A 20,907-nucleotide genomic window follows, 5' to 3' on the forward strand; every position below is an offset into this window, starting at 1 on the left:
ATAAAGGAGTTATTACAGTGTGAACCTAAGACATGACCAAATGGCAGACAGGAAACAAGAAAGGAAGAAAGGAGGGAAGAGGACCAACAACTCCACTTGCTTTTGGAACTTTTTCTTTCTGAAAGATTAGGTACTATGTTTAACACAGGAAACTATTAATATACATGATACTTGTGATTTGTAAAATTTATTTTCTTGGCTTAGGGTGAATTAAAATCACTTAAAAACATAACTCACAGTATAGTTATTTCTGTTTAAAGTGATGCTGGTAACTAAATAGTAGAAGTCTCTCAGATAAGTATCTAAGATACAACAGGCTACATAAGCTTACACAGTGCTGCATTAAAAAATGAATTCCAAATAAAGTATTAGTAAGATCTTTTTTACTTTTTTCCAGATTTCTTTACACTTCAACGTTATGATATTTTGGAGGAATTATTGTTTGATAGTAAAATTCTGATATAATTATATACATATTTTTCTTGAGCTACTCTAAGGAAACAACTTAAAAACTAGCCAAACTAAAAATATTTTTCTGTTAAAACAGTCAACATGGAAGATATAAGAATTTAGTCAGGAGACTTATATAAAAGGAAAACCGCATAGCAATTTTACCATTACAGTGCAAACATTCTAGTAAACTAAGAAAGTTACCATTCTATTTGAACCCGGGTCTCCTGCATTGCAAGCAGACGCTTTACGTGGGAGCCATCATGGAAGCCCTAACATTCTATTACTTCAGGTTAAATACTTAAATGTAACAAGTACATGAAAAATCATATCTACATAAGATAAATTACATAAGATAAATGAGCTTATGCACTGTTATTTCTTATTAGACTAGCATTAGGCAAGGTTTGACACAATGAAAAAGTTATTTCCTTCCTGAGTCAGACTGAAAAAAGAAAGGGTGTGAGAAAGGGGTAGGAGGGTAGCATTTTTCCCAATACATTTAAAGGAGACTCTCTTGAAAGAGATTTCATTTTACTGTTTACAAAGCAGCAACTGGTAATTTGGTGATAGCGAAATTACAGGGGAGTGAAGGACACATAACAGAGGTGTTTAAGCCTAAATTTAAAATTTGACACTATAGTCCTGGCTAACTTTACTTCCTGGAGACTGGGAAAACAGTATACGACTGACAATTATCTAGACTGAGATGTACACTGGTATCTGAGAGTAAAAAAAGGAGGAGAGAGATTAGGAAGGCATTTTTCCCAACTCATGTTCAGAATAACTAACAAAAACCTATTTAACATAGTTATACTGAAAAATAACATAGTGGATATAGTTCCACATATTCATTTTAGATATTCTAAAGCCATTCCCTTTAGTCTGCCGGGACAGAAGCTGATAGTTAATCAACATCTAAAAATATTAAAATTTGGTGATTAAAGTACCATATAGGTTAACCTAGTAAAAGTTCTATGGTTTCTGATACTTTAAGACCTATCTTTCCTACAAAAAAACAAAACTTCAATAGAAGAGAAAAATTCAATAAAAATTCTTAATATTAATGAAGACATTACAAACACATAAAAGCTCAAATTTTTCCAGCTGTGTTAGGAAAAGGATAAAGATTAAGAAAAATACTTTCAGGAAAGGACTACGATTAACAGCCATTTTGTAGATAAGATCAAGTCTCCTTTAAATGGTTAACAATATGGCATTCCTTCCCTTTGACTATGAGGAAATAACACTGTTACCAACTAAGGAAATTTTCATGGTGTAAGTATATGAAAATGAACAAAACTGGAGAAAGAACATAATAAAAAAGAGTATCAAGGGCAATAAAAACAAAAATGTAAAGCTCTTAAGATTTGCATTTCATTTCAGAGGCCAAGAAGCATTGAATAAATTTTTACCTAGCAGTGGGCCTATTATAAAACAACTTTTTATGTAGCTAAATTCATCTACAATTTTTAAAGTAACTTCGAATTCTTCAGCAATCACATACAAATGGGCCAAAGTGTGTGTGGCAGGAAAAGTGGGGGAAGAATCAAGAACTAGCTTACTGTATGTATCTCTAATGCTAACCTTTACATTATCCCACCTCACCTCTCCCCAACTCCAAATGCCTGCAACTTTCGAACTGAAAAGTCTAAACTCCTTCAGATGCTCTGTGGTTTACTTTTATTCTCTTTGTTGATACTGCTTCTCACTCTCTAAATACTCTACCATTCTTTTAGAGCTTTCAGCTCAAATATTTTCTCTTCTGGAAAGCCTTCTGTAACTCTTCCAGAAGTAACACAGTAAGTCATACTTCACACTACACTTGCAGCACTCCGCATATAGGGTGTGTTCTAACAGTTTCATCAATCTCCTACCACACGAAAGTGCTAACAATCTACCATGAGGCTGGCAGACATTTAATAAACAATGCTACAGAACTTAAGACTCAAAAACTGTATACTTGGAATTTGAGTCCTGAATACATTACCTGCTATGCTGACTGTGGGGCCTTTTTTCCTGTAAAGTTTTAACACGAAATAGCTGTATTGGATCACCTCTAAATCATCTCCTACACTTAACAGCAAAACTTTTCCAACATTTCTTGGTATTTAATAAACTTGGGTAATGGTACTATTTTAACCAAACACAAAACAAATAATTGAGGAAACATTCCTTACTCTCATTTCTCATTTTCAATTTGAAACTAAACTTGCTATATGTTCTTGCTATTATTAATGAAATAATCCGTATACCTAGGTAATTCAAATACCTTTGGTGGTAACAGGTGATAAATCCTGAACAAACTTCTGCCTCTTATTTCCTAATAGCCAAATCTCAGTAACATTTACCTTTCTAGATGTCACTTTTGTAAAAAAATAAAATAAAAATCGAATCTGTCTCCTCTGCACACACACAATGCTCAACAAATATTGGGTGAAAGAACATGAAGTTAGAAGTTAAGTGTTCTTCACAGAGAAGACCACTACATGTGGAATTAGCAAATACACATTGCAACTTAGCCTCACCTCAGGTTTACTATGTCCAGAGGCAAGTTACTCTTATTGGGCTTTTTTCCTTCATTATTTAGTTTTAGAGACTTTTGAAACACCCTAACTACTTCAATGTGGTGGTGTGTGTCTTTGGGTGGGTAGGGGAGGGGAGGGAAGGGAAGAGGGGTGCAGATTCAGTGAGAAGAAAGGATAGTAACATTTAAGACAAGTCTTAAAAAAGTTACCCAAGCAAGTAAAGGAGTAAAGGGAATAGCTAGACACTGCAAAATGCTCGGTCACAGGGATTAAGCAAGGGAAAATGAAAGTTTTATAACTCAAGCACAGAGAATCTTTGAGAAATCAGAGGGATGATAAAAATGAGAGTCACCTATAACATAGAAAACACCAAGAATGACTGCAGTTTTTAGTATGGAACAACTCAGGAGTGGGGAGATCATTAATGTGTCATAAGAAAGATTGTTAAGATTTTTTGAGGGGTGGGGAGTGAGTGGCAAAGAAACTTGCAGATGGAAATGAGACATTTTAAGCTACATTTGGGACTGCTGAATCTGAGATATAGATCACGATGGAGAAACACAAGTTGAGAAATAAGGTTACTAGAAACAGGTATGTAAAACTCTATAGAGTAATCTTTGGCAAGGAGTCTAGATTTGAGAGTTGTCAGAATGTGGTAGGTAGCTCGAACTGTGAGAGATGAGCCTAGTTAAAGAGTGAAGACAAATAGGGCCAGGACACTGGAGATCAGCAGGTAAAAAGCTACAGAAGAAGGGCTGGGCAGAAACTACCCTTTCTTGAGAAAGCTAATTATTTCTTTCACTGAATATCCTCGTAATTGTCTCTTCTTTCTCAAGCATTCCACATATTAATTTTTTAAACTAAGCAGCTATTCTTGAACAAATCCTCTCAATCCCATTTCTGCAATGAGGCCTAATCAAATGAGTCAAAATGAGACTATCCCCTTGAATATCAAATGCCAAATATCAGTGAAGAGATCATAATTTTTGCCTGTCTTACAGCTAATCTCTTCATTTATGTCTGCAGAGATGTTATTTAAAAAAGCTTTTATAGAAAAAGCATAATTCTATGGACAATATATTTGACAAAGTAAAACTGTATCAGGTTAACCATTAGGGTTATCTGACTAAAACTCAGCTTTTGTTCCCAGGTTAATAATTAACCTTTCTTTACCATATTATATCCCTTCCTAATCTGTCCCCAAAGTCCAATAATAATAAATAAGAATGGAGGTTATCAAGGAACTGTTTCAAAATAGGGATAAACCCAGAAGAATAAAAGTATCATGAGGTTTTTAAAAATATAGTTGCTTCATTATGAATTAGACTAAAGGGACAGCTCCAAGCATGGTCATTACCCTTCAATAAAGTGAAGAGAATACTGTATCAGGGAAAAAAATATCTGGTCTATTTTACTTTTAATAAATCAATTAATTTTTGCATTTGGGATGTTTTAAAAATATAGGTTGGCCTGGGTTTGAGCAAAGAATTAAGTTGCTCATCTTCAACAAATCTAAGAAGAGTACTGTGAAGGCATGCCCTGAAGATTTAAAACTGTTTAGGTTTCACTACCATTTGGCTTAACTGTCTTTTGCTCTCTGCTTCACTCTGGGGGTAAGACAGTTGACTTCTTAGCAGCTGCCTAAGCAAAAGGCTGAATTCTCCAAGAGTAATAAAGGGGTTTAAGAACATAGGCTTTACAACTAGACAAGCTCGTTTTAAAATCCCAACTCCCCTACTCACTAATGAGGTGCTCTTAGTAAGTTAACATACTGAAACCAGTTTCCTCATCTGTAAAATGGGTCATGGTTTGTACCTACCATAAAGGATTGCTGATTAAAGATTATATGAGACTTTTTACAATAGTAGTACTTAAAAATTTTTTGTTCTTTCTATTGTTTGGATCAATTTGGATTTTGACAGTATGTAAGGTTTACTATCCCACTGTATCTTGGATTAAAAATGAAGCAGTAAGGTATAAACAAAAATTATGATTAACATTAAGAAACAGCCTTTATGGTCTTTCCCAAAGAAAAATAATGCTAGTTATGCTTTAAATCTACTTGATTTCTTTGTACTTCTTTGATTACTTTGTACTCTTTGTTAAAGATTCAATGCAGTCACAAAATATATGCTAATCAAAATTGTGAGACTTGAGATTTAAACTTACATCAATGTTTATGAAGCACAGCACTCCTATGAATTGAACATTCGTAAAATTCTTTGATAGGATCTTAAAATTTCATTGTTTAGATATAAATAATCTTAACTTACTGTAAAAAACTTTTCCAAAGCCATTAAAATATAACTTAATCAGTTTAATCCAACATAAAAATTTCCAAAAACCAGTTTAACCAAAAATATTTCACGCCCTTCTTCTAGTGTTACGTGACATTTTAACAATAAATATTACTAACAACTCAAAAGAGTGGGATAAAGTATTGTTTTGCTTCTAAACTACATTTCCCTTAGTTGAGAATCACTGCTTTAGAATTACTTAACTCAAAAAAGAGATTCTTGGACAAGAAAGAAAAGTATAAAGTAGCAGTATTATAAAATTTAAAGGGTTACAAGGTTTTCTCACTCATGGAGAAATAGGCTAAAAAATGCACATCTTCAGTGGCAAAAAGTTTTAACAGCTAATTACTTTTTCTCATTTCTTCTTTTTAATCTGGGCCCTTGGCAGTGAAACTGTCATGTCCTAACCATTGGACCAAGTCGGCTTAAATAAAAAGCCAATAAACTTTTTTCTGATATTCTTTTCATCTGGTTGTTATTCACTGAAAAGGAAGAAAGTATAACAGTTTCTATATAACATAGGCAACCGAAGTAGAGAAACTCTAAGTATCAGGAAAAGAAAAGTCAGTGCGCTATGGATTTTCAGGTTACTTCTGACAAAATTATGCCAGTGAAACTTCGCAGTTCTATGGGGATGACAAAATCATAGAAGACTTTGTGGAAAATAAAGCTGGACTTTAAAATTCAGTCATAGGGAATAAGAAAATGAAACCAAAGGCTATCCTGAAAGTGGAAAGAGGAGTTCAAAGGCTTGCTGGTTTGGTCAGGTCAGAGAAAGCTGACAACTCAAACTGTCGTATCTTTAAGTGTGTATTATGAACAAGTAGAAGTTCTAAGTGAAGTAGATCCAGGATTCTGAAGACATTCAGATATACTTCACTCTTTTTATACTGATGATCAATGCACATATAAAGCAGTCCCATGAAACCCTTGTATCACCTCTATAATCAGCCATTAGGAAGAGAGGAAACATCTTGCTATCTCTAAGATGTTAAGCAATGTCTCCTTATCCACTGAAAAAGAACTTCAGAACTAAAAACCATGACTTATGGCCATGAACTGGAACCCATATTCTTGACTACAACTGCTATGAAAACTAACAGAACTAACTACAGAATATTCTCAGTTCAATGTTTCCATAGAATTTGTAGTACAGCTTACATGAACCTAACCTCTCTACTAAATCTTTAAATGAGGCAAGGTATTTTTTTGCTTCACATTTTAGAGTCTCTGCTATATAAGAAGGGTTTATAAAAGGTTGAAACATGAAATGGAAAAAGAAAGAAGACCAGGAAGCTAAGATAAACATCACCGGAGGTGTTCAAAGACTAGATGACAACTTGGAAGGTATGTGGTAGACATAATTTAAGTATAAGACAAGTGGTTTGACTAAGTGACCACTACATTCCCTTCTAACTCAAAGGATAATAAATAGGACCAGATGTTAGGATTCAGTGAGATAATGCGTTTGTGTCTGGCACACGCTAAATACTTAACACGTTAATTACACAATTTGTATTAGTAAGGTACAGTTTCATTTGTTTTTGCTTTAAGCAGTAATATTATCATATTTACTAAGCCATATTTAGACACAAATATGTGTCTCTGTTACAAACACTTAAAAACAGGCTAAAGGTTATAAAGTTTGGAGTTCATCTGAAGATAAAATTAAACCAATGAAAAGGACTTGCACCAAGTAATTGCTCAACAAAAAAAATCCCATTTTTCAGACCCCCCAAAAATGAATGTTATATAAATATTTAAGAAGTAAATATAAAATAAGTTTCTTAATGGTTATTCACAACTAAGGGCAAATGTGATGTAGCTTAGCAGGGATTTTTACATTTGACTCATCTTCCTATCCCAAAATTTGCAGTCTGAAGTAGCCTTTTAAACTGCTGATGGCGTTTCCTATTTATAGATCCTAAATACTAAAGGGTGAACTCCTTAATGGTTACACTTAGTATACTACTATTCCAGTAAGTACTAAAACTTTCTAATACATATATACTTGTTTATAATTATAAGCATTAAATTTAAATGGAGGTTATTTTACAATGCAATAACAATTTTAGATAGTAAGCAACCTATCAAATTTATTTTTTGGCAAGTGCTTTAAAAAATGGTTTTATAATGAGGATGACCCCCTGCTACTAAAATTCACAGGAATTTATGTATTCATATCTTCATACAATATGATATTTTCCCTTATCTTATCCTTCAAGTTTTCCAGGGTTACTCTCTAGATCTGCATACAACTGAGAGCCCAGGTTCCACTTAGAAAGCTAGATCCAAACCCTAGTTTCACCACTTAATGGCTATGTGACCTGAGAAAGTTCCTTAATCTAAGTTTTCACTTTCCTCCTCTATAAACTGAGGCTATTGATAGTATCTATACATCTGCTGTGAAAATTAAATGAAATAACAGGTCAAAAATAATTGGCATGTTATCATGTTGCGTATTTTTACTTAGCAGTCCTTCACATATAGTAATCCCTAAGTAGCAAAAAAAAGACAACTACTCTGTGGAGAAATTCAATCAGCACTTGATCACAGAGACTGAAAGGATTTATTCTAAATTAAAAGCAATTAGGCTATGATTCGTTCCATCAGTCTAATGATCACTCATAATAAACTAGCCTTGGATAAATATCAGTAAGAGTTACAGATTAGTGTACTCATTAAAAATTTCTTTCATAAGTCACGTATTTGCGTGTCTAACAAGGCCTGTTCCTTAGACACAAACATTCACTAGCAATGTTACCCAACTGTTTTTGAAAACCTGGCAAATGCTCTGAACCTTTCACTGAAAACATACATAACGTTCTACCCCAAATTCCACAGGCTTCATGACCCTCTGAAGCCTACCCACTGACTACTAAATATAGATATCTTACTAAAGAAATTAGAACTTATTAGAAAATAAAAATGAAAAACATATATAGAATAAGGGACAACTGCTATTAGTTTGTTGTATTTCCTTCCAGATTACCACTGATTGCTATTATTGGTTTAAGAAACTTTTAAGTTTATATACAAAATATGATCAAAATGAAGTCATGGAATACTATTATCTGAAGCAATTTAGAATATAATTAAAAAGAATTAGTATGAATGCGTACAAAAGAATAACATACTTCTGATTAAGATTAAGGTTAGAAATAGATACCATAGTCTATTTAGATGATAATTTTTCGAATACCTGACAGACTTGCAGAATGTGTACCATATTTTAATGAAAAATATTAGTTCTAATATTTTCTGTATAACCTTGGAAATATATCTTAACACAGATTCTTTTTCTTCATATGCAAATATGATGATCTGATTGAGCATTAAGATATCCTAAATCTAAACTGTTTTATCCTAATCTAAACCATATTATTTTAAGACTTCCCCTATAAAATACAGCTATGTAAAACAAAGCAAAATTAGAAGACATATTATAATACAAGTTTACAAATTTCTGCTTTCTAAGCAGAACACAATTCTGAAAGGAAATGTTTTTTCAGGGTATACAAATAATGTATAATGACTTCTGATATATTATTTTCATCTGATATTATCATCTTAGGTATTCTCAACTAAGAACTGAGAGAGTTTCTTCAGCTTTTATTTTTAGAGACAGCATGAAAAATGCCTTTTTTATGAAAAATAAAATCCTATAAGTAATTTAAATTATATTTTATGAAAAAAATGGATGTAAAATGTATTTCTCAAATATTTCTTGGGATATTAACTAGAAGGTATATGGGGTCCCTAATTATACTGTAAGCATCTACAGCAGATGCGATAGCAATATTTAAATAATCATACTATGATATAGGATGTCACTTTATTTTTTAAACTGTTTATTAAACACCATTGCAAAGACACAGCCTGAAAGGATTACATACTCCAAGTATTTAAAATTCCAAGTTTTAACGTATATATTTAATACTATACTCTTACGTTATACAATGTGCTCAGTTTGTTCATAAATATTCATCTCAATACAATAACATCAGGTATAATACATAAAATCTAATCCATTAAGTCTTACCAATTTATGACCTGATGAGACACTCTTGTGGACAACATTCAGTCCTTAGAAGCTAGAATAACCCTTCAACCATGTGAGGGCATCACAACTTTTAAACTTTCGGCTTTCGATCATTATTATGTCACATTCCTCCTCCGATGCTGAATTCTAAAAAAAATTCTAGCAAAGAGTTTAAGTAAATACGTGTTTTAATCAAATAGCCTTTAAAAATCTTTTATAGCAAAGGTTTATGTTCTACCATGATTACACAACTGATATTTTGTACTTTTTTAATGTAAAATAATTTCATATTTGATCTGGATACTTCAAGCTTTAAATAACATGGACTTTCAGGCCATCAGGAATACTTGTCAGTAAAGAGTCAAGTAGAAATGTAACCCATCAAAGGTTTAAGATCATGATCCAGAAATTATGATTTAACACCATAACCTGGTATAGATAGCTTTGTAGTCCTGCACTTGAGTTATACTGTTTGGTCCACAACCATACCAGTTTCTAGACTTACACAGCACAGGTGGCTGGATCAGTAATAATCTATATCAATCATTAAATGCTCAAGACAGCATTTAACTTAATACCTAAATCCAAGTCTATCTTTATCATCCCCAGTTTTAAAATTAGACATCATGATGGAAAGAATAAAATTTTAGTATGTGTTTTATGTAATAGATACAACAAATGTATCCTACTCAAAAGTAATCCTACTGCTCATCTGTGTATGCTGCTGCTGCTAAGTTGCTATAGGCATGGAAGAAAATACGGGGATAGGAAGATTAAATAATTGTAAAAATTACTTGAGAATATAGTCTTAAATTTATTTAATTTTTTATAAAAAAGCTTTCAATTGGGCACCTGTTTTAATCATTGGAAGGTAATATTATCATTTTCTGGTTGAATTTCCTGTTTGATAAGAATGCTGATATATATTTTTAGTCGGCAGTAAACCATAGAAAGGCAACCCACACATTTATGGGGACATTTCTGCCTACATTAAACCCCTAAATAAAATGGCATAATGGGGTAAAGGGGAGGGGGAAAGGGGAAAGCCCTTATTGAGGAAGATCAGATGTGCAAATTTATAAAAAACTCAAAGACAGCATTGTAAAGGAAACTCTGCAGCCATCTCCAGAGATTTTGACTCAAATATAGGGGGCTGGAGTTATGCTGTTATAAACACACACGGTCATTTAAAAGTCTTCTATGTAATCTGAAGGTCTACTTGAATTTTTTCAATTTACAAATAATCTTTCCAAATGTAACCTGACAACACATTTGACTTCAACAAAATCAAAGATTTTATTTTCAAAGGACAGCCTTACAATGTAATCACCTGGTGAAGGCAAAAATCCTTATTTATTAGGATAAACAATAGTTGAAGGTTGCGGTCATTTCATCAACATTACTATCAAAATGCTTTTAGAATATTTTTACGCAACTCTCATCTCCTATCAACCAAAATACTACCATAATTTAAAAAAACAAAAAAAGTTACTTTAATGATTTACTTTTTTGAGGGACAAGTCCCATGAGAAGATACAATACACAGCCATAAGTAAATGCTTCTTGAACTATATAATCAGTAATGCTGGTAAGCTGCTTGTCTGTAAGACTTTGATGAACTGGTCATTTAAATGGCAGACTACTCGGTCTTTTAGTAAAGGACCTACCAACAAAAAGCACTGTCATGATAAATGCCTGGAAAAAAATCTCTGAAAGATAGAATTAAACCAGCCATATAAAGCAGATTTAATTATTTGTACTGTGACACTTATAAAAATGGTACTTTAAGGTTGCATGCACCATACAAATGTATGGGAAATTTAGGATGTAAGAGTTGTACACATTAAAAATATACAAAACTTCTGTGTCAATTTTTCCCCAAGCATGCATTCTCAAAATTAGTTCCTACCAAGAACAAGGTTCACAACTGAAGAGTTTCAATCACTAAATTCTAACATGTAGGAAATTCTTATTAAAAATTTGAAATAAAACTGAGTAAATAAAGTGCTTATACATTAAAAGAGTTAAGATTAATTTAGATATCCTTTAAAATTTTAGTTAGAATTCTCCTAAAAATGAATGTTTATTTAGAAGTTATTCATAATCTTGAATCTCTGGCAAGATTGCTATAAAAAAACAAATCTTGAATATTTCCTATAGTTATCATTTCATTCTTTAATTTTTGAGGAAAAAATCTCTGTTGAACTGAGAATGAGCTATTAAATGTTCTTTTAGCCCAGCAAGAACCAGGATAAAGGTTACCATCATTTAGCTAACTTTATGGAAAACTTATATTAACAAAATAAAAGAATGAGCATAGGGGCAAAGAGGTAGACCATTTGCAATTTCCAAGTCATTATCTGAAAACTTGTAAGTGAAATCAGACAAACCTATATATGAGTTCCTAAAGGAACTTGCTATTTGAACGCATGTCCTTAGCTTCTTTTGGTACACAATTTCACTTTCAAAGTATAAACAACAATTCTTTAAAAAGTTCACTACACTGTTCTGTGATTTCCTACACATTATAAAAATCAATGCTTGCTTCTCTATAAAAGGTCAGAAATGCTTATTTTTTAATGCAGAAAGGGGGTATATGGACCAACCCCTCATGCCCCTGATAATTACATAAGGACTTTCCATATGTATAAGAGAAACCAGGCTAGAAATATCACAGATAAACTTATGGAAAAAAAAATCAGTACAAATGTACCTAGTAGAATAAGAATACTGGAAAGACAGTGTTTCAAGAAATTAACATAAAAAAATAATATAGCTTTGGAAAAAGAGCTTTAACAAGATAGTTATAGATAGATCGATCATGTTTACTCACAATGATTTATACTTCTCTTTCAAAAAAAAGTTTATACGGGATACCGAAAAAAAAAAAAACCCACCAAAAAATTGAAATTGGGGGTGGGAGAAGATAAAAATGGAAAAATGTATTACTCAAATATACGCAATAACATTCTGCAGGCTTTGTTAACAGAAAGCTGCATATTTGACTTTGAGCTTTGTTAAGAACAGTTAAAGTGAAAGTGAAGTCATTCAGTCGTGTCCGACTCTTTGCAACCCTGTGGACTGTAACCTACCAGGCTCCTCCATCCATGGGATTCTCCAGGCAAGAATACTGGAGTGGGTTGCCATTTCCTTCTCCAGGGGATCTTCCCGACCCAGGGATTGAACCCAGATCTCCCGCCTTGCAGGCAAAATGCTTTAACCTCTGAGCCATCAGGGAAGCCCAAGAACAGTTAACATAAAGCAAACAGAACTGTTTTTAAAATTTTAAATATCATCATGTTATGTTTAAGAGTTAACAGCTAATGTTGTGAAACAAACTATGTTATGACCATTCCAGATATGTATTTAGCAACATTTTCTGGACTAAGTTAGTAATATGTAAGAAACAGTTGCTGTAAATACTGAAATTTTCTGAAGATTAATGGTTAATAGACACTGTGAACAGGAGTGGGATTAGTCAGACACAACAACTCTTTTTCCCTTCTTGTTCTCCTTCTAATAGTGCACAGGGCTAGAAGGAGAATACTTCTTTACCTTGATATTACCACCAAGTAGACATGTAGAAAGATGTTTTTGGCTTCCAGGATATAGGTTACACCACCACTATTTCCATGCCAAATATCACCATTAAATTAAAAACTGAAAAAAATACCACATGGACCCTCCATATCTTTTCCTATTTATAACCAAAATCTTTACACTTTGCCAATAACCAGGAAACAGCATAAAAATGCTATTTGAGGATATTTATCAATGAATACATATTCTGAATTATTACCGTCTATCTAAATTTGTCAAATGTGGAAAATATTTTAGAAGTCGTCAAGTGAAACCTAAACATAGAAGCTAATTTCTAGTAAGCAAATGCATATAAATGATCTATGGCAATCACAAAAATCTAACACATTTCCTGATCTGCATGATTTAGAATATTAGTCAATTACACGCACACACACAAAGAATGTCAGTTGGAATGGAATCAGTCATTTCTTTTGTCTAACTACCTACCAACCCAAATCTTGCTGAAAATAAAAATATTCAAGTAATTCCACTTAATATTTCTTTCTTCTCAACAGGTTGCCAAAACTATCTGCAGGTTTCAATACAGAGAAAAGGTATGAATTCATATTTTTAAACTGTTAGGAACTAGAATGGAAAAAAACCTCCAAACAGATGTTGTATGTTTGATCTGGTTCAACAATTTCAGGCTATATTTGAATTTCCTTGTCATCTGAACAAACTCAGGGTCTTTTCTTAAAAAGCTTTGCTACAGAGTTCTAGATTCTGTAGGAAAAAAAAAGAGATGGCTTTAGCAAATTACACACACATTGTTCTGTTCAAGGGTTTGATTTACTTAAAATCTATTCGATGAAAAGTTAAACAATTAATATCAACAATAATAAAGTGACCTTACCAACTATTCCCATGTTTTAAAACTGCTTTTCAAGTTTCATCCTAAAAATAACTATCATAATCTTTCAGAGTAGGTAGGTTGTGGTGACTTATATGGAGAAAACATTAACTAAAGAGAAAGGCAGTAAGCACATGCACAAAGAAGCATATCATAATCGATGAGCAGTTAATAATTTCTCATCACCAATTCTGAAGTCCAGTCATGTCAGCATGTCAGGTGTCCCATTTCTGTTAGTCACAGAAAAGCTGACAGGAGAACAAATGCTTAGGATCCACTGAAACACGACTCCAGACAATGAGATACAGATCTATGGTTAGAAATCTAGCAGCAAACAATCCACCGTAAGCAACTATCACAATAAAACTAGGAGGATAAAACAGACTATAAAGGACAGCGATCACATATTTCGTAAACCTAAGTGGTGAGTAAGAATGTCTTCATATTATTAAAATCCCAGCTTAATGTATAAAAACCATAGTACAGAAAAAACTGGTATATGAATATACCTCAATTTCTCTTGTAAGGGATACACCCTCATTAATATCTGCATGTTCTCCTTCCTTTGCTGCTCCTTACTAAACTTTAAGAAATATGACTTCTTAAAAACTTCTCCAATCCCAGTAGTTGTTTTAGCTGGATTCTAGTCAGCACACCCTTTCATCTCTCTCCTTTCCAACCCCTGTAACATAGACTGTACAAAGGACATGCATCTGTAAAAAGGCAGATGCATTTTTCCCTGTTATTCAAGCAGAACACAGGCACTTCCTTTTTTAGTGACTATTTAAATGATCTTAAAGAAGACGGGTACAATATTTATTTATATAAGACAGGAGAAAAAAGACAAATGTTTCATAATTAAATGTAATCTGTGATCTTTTTAGGCTCTTTGATCAGGTAAAAAATGGTCATGAAGGACATTACTGGGACAACCAACAGAATGTGTACATGAACTGTATGTTACATATTAGGTAAGTCTAACAAATCTGAATTTGGTAGCTATACTATTTTTACACAGTAGGAAATATATGCTAAAGTATTTGGGGATTAATGAACATGATATCTGCAAGTTACTCTTAAATGGTTCCTAAATAGTATGTTAGGGTGATAAAGCAAGTCTGACTAAATGCTAACAAATGTCAAATCTGTTAAGATTACTGAAATGCTTTTGTACAGCTGACTCTTGAACAATATGGATTTGAACTGTGTGGGTTCACTTAATATGTGGATTTTTCCAATAGTCATACTACAGCACTACACAGTCTAAGGTTGGCTGAATCCATGTATACAAAACCACAGATATGGAGGAACTCTGTGGCTATGGAGAGCTGACTATTAAGTTACATAGGAATTTTCAGGCATAGAAGGTTGGTTACCCCCTTATCCCTGCATTAAGGGTCAATAGTATTATTCTTGTAATTTTCCTGTAAACTTGAAATTTTTTCAAAATAGATTCAAACATTTTCCCTTCTTTTTGGGTAAAAATTAATATTCTTAGAATCTTTTAGTCTCTAAGACCACTTATCTTCTTCAAAGTTTCCCTCATTCTCTAAATGTAGATAGTGTTGCCCAAGGCCTGTCCTCTTGGCCTGCCCCCTTTCCACTACTCTGCTCCTAGAAAACATGAGCCTTTCCTAAAGCCTGAATTCTAGAATAAAATAATAATATAAACTAAGAAACAAATAAATAAAAGATCCTTCAATCTCTTCTAGCCTTAACTTCTCCACCAATCTGCAGGTTTGCAGCTAGAGCTGCACCCTGAATATTTCCACCTTGACCTTCCACTGGCTCTTCAGCTCAAAGCAAAATCTCATTACTATTTTCTTCTTCCCAAACCAATAATTTCACTAATACTAGTAATGATACCACTATTCCTTCAGTTAGGTCTGGCAAAGTCAAATTTGACTGTTTCCCTGTCATACCTAATCAGTAGCAGAATTCTTTAATTCTAACCTTCTGATATTCATAAGTGCGAGCGCACCAAGTCACTTCAGCCTTGTCTCTTTGCAGCCCTATGGACTGTAGCCCACCAGGCTCCTCTGTCCATGGGATTCTCCAGGCAAGAATACTGGAGTGGATTGCCATTACCTTCTCCAGGGAATCTTCCCAACCCAGGGATCAAACCTATGTCTCTAATATATCTGGCATTGGCAGGCAGGCTCTTTATTGCTAGCGCCACCTAGGAAACCCCTTTGTTCATCTCTATTGCCTAATTCAGACCTTCATCACCTTCCTAATATCTTTGATCTCTAACGAATCTACCATCTTTTCTCTGTCATCTTCAAATGTTTTACGCACCAATCAAATTTAACCATTCTTACCATATTCTTCCACAGTGGTTCACAGTATTTCCTCTAACCGCAATGTGCCTTCTCAGTCCTTTAACTCTGCATGACCAAATTCTGGGGCTTCCCAGGTAACTCAATGGTAAAGGATTTCCCTTCAATGCAGGATCTACCCAGGGTTTGATCCCTACGTCAGGAAGATCTCCTTGAGAAGGAAATGGCAACTTGCCCCAGTATTCTTGCCTGGAGGAACCTGGCAGGCTGTATAGTCCATAGGGTCACAAAGAGTCAGACACGACTGAAGGAAGCAACTGAGCATGCCCGCACAACTGAATTCTACCCAATCACTGGTTTCCCAATTTGTGGCCACAACTTAATTGCCTCTGACATGGGAAATCTGTCCTAATAGGGAAAGAATTTTATTAACCTTCCATTAACCTTCCAAAGGTCTGTTAAGCCTCCATTCCTTAAATAAATACACAGCTCTTTGAGGTTTTTTAAAACTAATGGGCAACAAAGACAAAACAAAATGAAGCAGATCAACTTCAAAACTTTTCTTACCTCTTTTCTTTCTTTAGAACTAAGCGGCACAATAATATTCTGCACAGTAGGGATTTTAAAAGTAACTGGCTCTTGACCTCAAACATTCCTAACAGCCAGGAAGACCGCTTTATTATTTCTAGTGATGGCAGGGCTATTTCCCAGAGGACCCATTTTCTTTCAGAAAATAAGCTCAAGTCTTCCTACTGAAATTCCCACCTGGCTGTCCAGGTGGAATATAAATTAGATTTTCTAGTTAGCTTTGTATTTAGAGGAACCAGCCTACAGAAATGAAGTACAGTAGGTCTGTCACCATCTTTTCCTATTTATTCTAGTTATATAAATATTGCCTCACATTACATTAGCTTTTGTGGCAGGCCTGTCATCTGCTAAGCAGTAACTATAAAACGCAGCCAACTAGTGTATCTAGATACTTTTTACTCTACCTATTCAGCTAAGTTTCAACCTTCCTGAGTTTACATACACGTTCTTTCACTTTCTGAATTTCTCCACATACTTTAGACGGTTAAATTCACAAATGCTATCATCCAATAATAGCTATGACTTCCTGTTTTAATGTCATTTGAACATTTTATAAGCATGTTCTTAGGTTTTCATCTAACTCTGAGATCCAGTCCTAAAAAAGGTGACGTGCTACGTCACTTTAGGTCATGTCCAACTCTTTGTGACCCCATGGACTACAGCCTGCCACGTTCCTCTATCCATGGGATACTCCAGGCAATACTGGAGTGGGTCGCCATTCCCTCCTCCACGATCTTCTCGACCCAAGGACTGAACTCTTACGTCTCTTACGTCTCCTGCACTGGCAGGTGGGTTCTTTACCACTAGTGCCACCTGGGAAAAAGATGACAGGCTATTAAAAACTTCCTCTAATTTTTAGTATCTCTGATTATCCTCTACTAGATACCCTTAATTGGAATTGGTCAAAATACAATCAGATAATAAATTATATAAGTACTTAAGGTACAAATTATTAAGAAATGTATCGGATATGGTTACACAACAGTTTGGGCTCATATCCTCAAAGTACTTACAGTGTAATTATCAAGAGAGCACACTAACCAGTTACAATCTCTAACAAGTAGCCCACCATGGTTAATTCTTTGAAACTTGATTTTTTTCCATTTGGGTTAATAAGTGGGTGTTAATGATGTAGCCAAGCTTCCTGGAGGAGGACAGAACAAATTGTCTCATGGTTTAGTTCTGATTTACTCCTAACTTCAAAAGTGGAATCTCATAACCATAGGAAATGTTGGACACCTTTTCTAACACAAAATTTTTTGTTGTTGTTTCGTTGCTAAGTTATATTAGACTCTTTTGCCAACCCATGAACTGTAGCCCGCCAGGCTCTTCTGTCCATGGGATTTCCCAGGCAAGAATACTGGAGTGGTTGCCATTTCCTTCTCCAGGGAATCTTCCAACCCAGTGATCAAACCTGTATCTCCTAATTTGGCAGGCAGATTCTTTACCACTGAGCCACTTGGGATACTCCTAACACAAAATACTTGATGTTACTTAATAAGAACATTTTAATTCAACAATTTAGAAACCAGATATAGAGAAAAGTAAATAATCACTATAAAGACTTAAGTGAAATCATCAAGTAACCGAGTAAAAGACCCAAAGACTTATTCACTTTAAGCTAATAATTCATGTGTACTACTTTCCTTATTCATTTCTCTTTTAAATTTTGGTGCTGTCATAAGGAAGGACAAAAAGACTCAAGCGGATGGTGTACCCAGCCACTGTTACTTTAATTGTTTAACTACATTTTAAGTATTTTCTTCATTAAGGCAGAAACATTTCTAAGTGTTTATCAATAAGGATAAATCCTTACAAGCTACCTGATTTTTTTCTTTAGTCTACCTGAGGTAAAATCTCTTCCCTTTAGTACTCCTTTATCTTCCTGACTCGATATTTACAACAGGGTAAAAGTTGTTTGCTATAAATTCTTACCCTTAGCTTATGCACACAAAGGACTCCCAATGAGAGCCTATCCCCTAGTGATTATCAGGGCAACTTTCTAAACTAATTCTGTGATGCAACAAAGCAATGCCAATAATTAAGTTTGGAAAGTTGGTTTTTTAAAGAAGAAAAATAGGAAGTCAAAATCTCAAGTTACTCTTCTGAAATGCCAACGGGCTAGGCTATCACTAAACACTGGCACAGGGCTTAAAAAGTGAAACCTGGAAGCTACATTATTCATTTTAATAAAATAGTCAATGCAATTAATTTGGGTTTCCTAAGAAAAAGTTGTATTATTTTAGCTACTAGAATCTACTGCTCTTTATTTGGTGATGGTTTCAGCTGACTGATTCCCTGAAGACTCTGCAAATGACAAATGGGAAAGACAGAAAATGATGGCACCTACAGGAAAAGGAAGAGGAAGGCTTGACAGGAGCTTTGACTTTAGTATAATAACTGAATAAAGCATTGGATATCAACAGAAAGAGGAACTATCTAAATATAGGCAGAGGCAGACTGACACAAAGTCTCTCAGCTTGCTAATTCTAATTTAAATAGTAGAGAAAACAAAAAGGCCATTAGATAGCTCTAAGTCAATGTGAGAAAGATATATCAGTACCTATATTTTGACTAAAGATAGTCTGCTAAAAGAATTCTAGGAAAAAAGATCCCAGTCTTCTGAGTAAGACAAACCCAAGGATCTTCAGATATCTAGGGCAGGTTTAATAAAAACTGGCACAGGGCTTAAAAGCTGCCCCTACCGAAAATGATTTCCAAGATTTCATAAACGGGAGCCTGAAATACCATATATATCCACACTGATAGACAAATTTATACCTCTTAGTGAATAAATGATGTAAGGACTGTACAGCCCCTTAAATCCTTTAATGGATTCTATTTAATAATATCATCCTTAAAAAATACTGACTTGCCAAATTAGTAATACTTAAAAAAGCTTAAATTTATAATAGTCAAAAATGAACAAGGCAATAAGGTGAGATATTTTTCAAAGCTTAACACACATTAATCTTCAACCTCTGTCTGCAATGAAAAAGAATAAACAGTCCCACAATACTTTACCAGGTATTAAACTACTAAAAAGTTTATAGATATCTGCCAATTGAAGCTGTAGATGCTTAGAACTAACAAAGCCAGCCACTACTCCTCTTCTCAACTGAAAATTAAACTAGATGAAAAGCTAAAAGGAAACAACTAGTCAGCTTCCACGGGGTTGAGTTTATCATCTTAGTAACAACATGTCAATTTCCAGTGAAGAATGGCTGATCTAGAATAAAAGTTCTGATTATATTTTGGCACTAATACACTACAGACAACTATCCAAGTATCCATTACACTTCTTTGGCTCTGGACAAAAGAGGCTCCAAGGAGAAGAGAAAATATTTTCAAACCATGAGAAACTATAGATATAGCAACTTGCCTCACTTCTGATACCTTAAATATTTCTAGGATCTAAAAAAGAAAACAGATGTATTTAGCAGTAACAGATGATGAGGAGGCAACTTGTATGGCTGCTTTATAATGAAAAGAAATCTTTTAATTAGATCCAAATTATAAAAAGTAAAGTTTAAACCTTTCTACATCATTTTGATGAAAATAATAGGTATTATTCATATTGCTATCATGGTAGCTCATGAAAGTTAGCTATTTCAAATAAATTATCATATATCTAAAAAACATTTTATAACATTTCTAAGAAGAGTGTGATTTTTCCTTTCTAAAGTACTCACCCTGGCTACACTGGTAAGCCATCTAAATGATTAAAACTTCATGCTGTTTCATGCCACAATTTACATTTATGTCTTGATATTGCTATAGCTGTACAATTTAAAAATTGAATCTATAAATACAGCACTATACATTATAAACTTCTTGTTCTATAAGCAACCATTTTAAAATATTTTCAGTTAAGTAAGGAACACATTATCAAAAAGATAGTTAGAAAATATCCTGAGTGATACAGTAAATCAAGCCTAAGAATTAAAAGACTGTACAGACCATGTCTTAGCATGACATGTACATGCACGCAGCAATACTTTATTCTAATGAGAGATGGAGTTCAGTCCATGAGTGTTATCCAAACTATGCCAAAGGACACAAATGTGCTGCCAGGCAGAGTTAAAAGAATCTAACAAAGCTTTGTGTGAATTTTAAAAACATTGCACTCAACTTCTGTTAATTAGACACAGATTGATGGAGTGCTAATAAATATTCAGCAAAATAAGTGAACAGAGCATATACTATCTAAAATGTGTATTAAGCAGAAAGATAAACCAAAGTATCTTTTGCCATATGTGAAATCCAAGACTTCAGTCTATACTTTAAAAAG

At 33.9% G+C, this 20,907-nt stretch overlaps 1 protein-coding gene across 2 annotated transcripts in view; it reads right to left on the minus strand.

Annotated features, from left to right (window-relative positions):
* TSC22D2 (TSC22 domain family member 2) overlaps positions 1-20,907 on the minus strand; it is a 45,635-nt gene that overhangs the window by 10,307 nt on the left and 14,421 nt on the right. The gene's annotated exons all lie outside the window — the stretch shown is intronic.

Source organism: Capricornis sumatraensis, chromosome 1 (assembly GCF_032405125.1).
Source record: "Capricornis sumatraensis isolate serow.1 chromosome 1, serow.2, whole genome shotgun sequence".
Taxonomy (NCBI): Eukaryota; Metazoa; Chordata; class Mammalia; order Artiodactyla; family Bovidae; genus Capricornis; species Capricornis sumatraensis.